Source organism: Callithrix jacchus, chromosome 5 (assembly GCF_049354715.1).
Source record: "Callithrix jacchus isolate 240 chromosome 5, calJac240_pri, whole genome shotgun sequence".
Taxonomy (NCBI): Eukaryota; Metazoa; Chordata; class Mammalia; order Primates; family Cebidae; genus Callithrix; species Callithrix jacchus.
Window position 1 is genome coordinate 42,630,324 of NC_133506.1, and position 3,662 is coordinate 42,633,985.

General features: G+C 47.1%; 1 non-coding gene across 1 annotated transcript; it reads right to left on the minus strand.

Annotated features, from left to right (window-relative positions):
* Nucleotides 1-3,005: 3,005 nt before the first annotated feature.
* LOC118154216 (U6 spliceosomal RNA) lies at nt 3,006-3,109 on the minus strand. The gene has a single exon (XR_004744108.2). It is a non-coding gene; the product is annotated as a U6 spliceosomal RNA (small nuclear RNA).
* Nucleotides 3,110-3,662: the final 553 nt, after the last annotated feature.

Genomic DNA, 3,662 nt, shown 5'->3' on the forward strand with positions numbered 1-3,662 from the left:
TGTTGGCCAGGCTGATTCTGAATTCCTGACCTCAGGTGATCTGCCTGCCTTGGCCTCCCAAAGTGCTGGAATTACAGGCATGAGCCACTGCGCCCTGCCAGAAAAGACAAATGTATTAGAGCAGAAAGTGGATTAGTGGTTTCCTGGAGCTAGGAGTGGTATCAGAGATTAAGGGTAAGTAGGCCTAAGAGGTCCTATTGGGGTGATGAAAAAGCTTCATTATAGTAAAAATTTACTGAAAATAATCGAATTACACACACAAAAGCAGTGAATTTTATGGCATGTAAATTACACAGCAATAAAACTGTCTTTTAAAAAAAGAGAGAAAGAGGCCGGACGTGGTGGCTCATGCCTGTAATTCAAGCACTTTGGAGGCCAAGGCGGGCGGATCACCTGAGGTCGGGAGTTCAAGACCAGCCTGACCAATATGGTAAAACTCCGTCTTAAAAAAAAAAAGAGAGAGAGAGAGAGAAAGGGCTGGGCATGGTGGCTTACGCCTGTAATCCCAGCACTTTGGGAGGCCAAGGTGGATGGATCACTTGAGGTGAGGAGTTCGAGACCAGCCTGGCCAACATGGTGAAACCCCATCTTTTCAAAAGAAAAAAGGAGAAAGGAAGAAAAGAAGAAGCAACAGGGCCGGGTGCGGTGGCTCACACCTGTAATCCTAGCACTTTGGGAGGCTGAGGTGGGTGGATCACCTGAGGTCAGGCGTTCAAGACCAGCCTGGCCATCATGGTGAAATCCCATCTTTATTAAAAAAAAAAAGGAAGAAGAACGAAGAAGAAGAAGAAGAAGAAGAAGAAGAAGAAGAAGAAGAAGAAGAAGAAGAAGAAGAAGAAGAAGAAGAAGAAAAAGAAGCAACAGAAAAGAGGCTGGGCACTGTGGCTCACACCTGTGATCTCAACACTATGGGAGGCAAAGGCGGACGGATCACCTGAGGTCAAGAGTTTGAGACCAGTCTGGCTAACATGGCAAAATTCTGTCTCTACTAAAAGTGCAGAAGTTAGCTGGGTGCCATGGTGCAGACTGTAGTCCCAGCTACTTGGGAGGTTGAGACAGGAGAATCACTTGAACCAGGGAAGCAGAGGTTGCAATGAGCTGAGATCTCGCCATTGCACTCCAGCCTGGGTGACAGAGCAAGACTCTGTCTCAAAAAAAACGAAAGAGAAAAAGAGGAAGAGGAAGAATAACTACCCAAACCAATCAGTCTGCAGGTCTTGGGATTCAGCTTTTAAAAATTATGCACATTTTGACTGGGCACGGTGGCTCACGCCTGTAATCCCAGCACTTTGGAAGGCTGCAGCAGGTGGATCACCTGAGGTCAGGAGTTTGAGACCAGCCTGGCTGGTGGCCAGCCTGGTGAAACCCCGAATCTACCAAAAATACAAAAATTAACTGGGCCTGGTGACCGGCGCCTGTAATTCCAACTACTTAGGAGGCTGAAGCAGGAGAATCACTTGAATCCTGGAGGCAGAGGTTGCAGTGAGCCAAGATCGTGCCATTATACTGCAGCCTGGGTGACAGAGTGAGACTCATCTCAAAAAAAAAAGAAAAAAAAATTATTACATTTGCCCAACTCCAGTCTTCCAGTTGCTCCCACTCTCCACAATTTCTCAGCCATTACTGACAGCATTTCCTCAGTCACATGTGCCAATTATTTCAGTCCTCTGGAATGTCATTCATCAGGTTTAGAAACTTTTGACAAGGTGAATATGGTAACAAAGTCCAAGCGCAGGCTGTTTTCCCACCCTGAATCTCTTCCCTTCGCATACCCTTCTCCTCTGATTACTTCTCCTTTAGCTCGTGTTTACATTTTGTGATTTCTTTGACATGAGCTCCTAGGCAACAGAAAGAGCTGGGGTGGTTGTGTGAGCAGTGAACTTCGCGTTGGGAAATTGTGGGCTTCTGAGGTGGCCCTCCCCCCAGTTCCCTGCGTGACTGTGGTAGATGTTTGTAGCTCAGTCTACCTAGCAACCCCTCCTCTTCCTTCTGCAAACAGCACCGGGTTTCCTGGGGGGTTTCCTTGGCCCCCTTGGTCTTTGTGGTTCTGGTGAGGCAGACTGCCACCCATGGGATAAGCAGGTGACTCAGGTCAGCCCAGACACCAACAGAGCTCAGCTCTGGCTGTGGTGATTGGCTGAAAGAGGGACATGTGACCTGACAGAGTCCAATGAGAGTCAGTTCTGAGGTGTTTTCTAGAAATGCTGGAAAGAGGTGTTCTTTTTCTACCATGATTGCTTTGTGGTGGGATGTAAGGTTGACTGTTGTGGGCCTCGGTAGGTTACCATAGGGGAAATCCTAAGAATGAATTTTTCACCTTTCCTATAGTCCCTGAAAAAAATAAAAATGGGTGGCTGGGCGTGGTGGCTCACGCCTATAGTCCCAGCACTTTGGGAGGCCAGGGTGGGCAGATCACTTGAGGTCAGGAGATCGAGACCAGCTTGGCCAACATGGTGAATCCCCGTCTCTAAATTTTTTTTTTTTTTTTGTAGAAACTAGGTCTCACTATGCTGCCCGGGCTGTTCTCGAACTCCTGGGCTCAAGTGGTCCACTGTTCTCAGCCTTCCAAAGGGCTGGAATGATAGGTATGAGCCACTGTGCTTGGCCAGATTCCAATTTTTATTCTAGCATATTGCCACCTAGAATAAAGGTTAAGTTTCCCAGTTTCCCTTGCAGTCGGGTCCAGGTGAAAAAGTAGTGTCACTTTATTGCTTAGTCATGTCTAAGTTCTGGCCAGTGAGATACAAGTTGGCATGTGTAGAGGCTTCCAGAAAGGAAAGGGTGCACCCTTCTCTCCCTTCCCGCTTCCTGCTGCCAGGAATGCAGATTTGATAGATGGCATTCCAGCCACGATCTTGAGTCATGTGGATTTTAGGATGGAGTGCTAGATGAAGCAGCCAGACAGAAACAAGGTTTCTGGGGAAAGAGGACCCACCATACTAGCCCTGGAGATCTAATCTACAGACTTCTTTTACATGAGAAGAGAAGTAAACTTTTAAAAAATATATTATATGGAACGCTTCACGGATTTGCGTGCCATCCTTGTGCAGGGGCCATGCTAATCTTCTCTGTATCTTTCCAATTGTAGTATACGTGCTGAAACGAGCACAGAAGTAAACTTTTATCTCATTGAAGTCACCAATTTGTCCTGCTTTTACTATATCCAAAGTCGAGTCTGATTGACAGTGTCACGTTCCTCATGCCCTGGCCACATTATTTTTTTCATTGAGCCAAGCTGATAGGTGAAAAAGTAGTGTCACTTCACAGTTCTAAATTCGTTTCTGATCAGAGTTGATCTTATTTTTTTATTTTTTATTTTTTGAGACGGAGTTTCGCTCTTGTTACCCAGGCTGGAGTGCAATGGCGCGATCTCGGCTCACCGCAACCTCCGCCCCCTGGGTTCAGGCAATTCTCCTGCCCTCAGCCTCCTGAGTAGCTGGGATTACAGGCTCGCGCCACCGTGCCCAGCTAATTTTTTGTAATTTTTAGTAGAGACAGGGTTTCACCATGTTGACCAGGATGGTCTCGATCTGTTGACCTGGTGATCCACCCGCCTCGGCCTCCCAAAGTGCTGGGGTTACAGGCTTGAGCCACCGCGCCTGGCCGAGTTGATCTTATTTTTATAGGTTAGAGCCATTTGTGGGGTTTTCAGTCTGTGAACA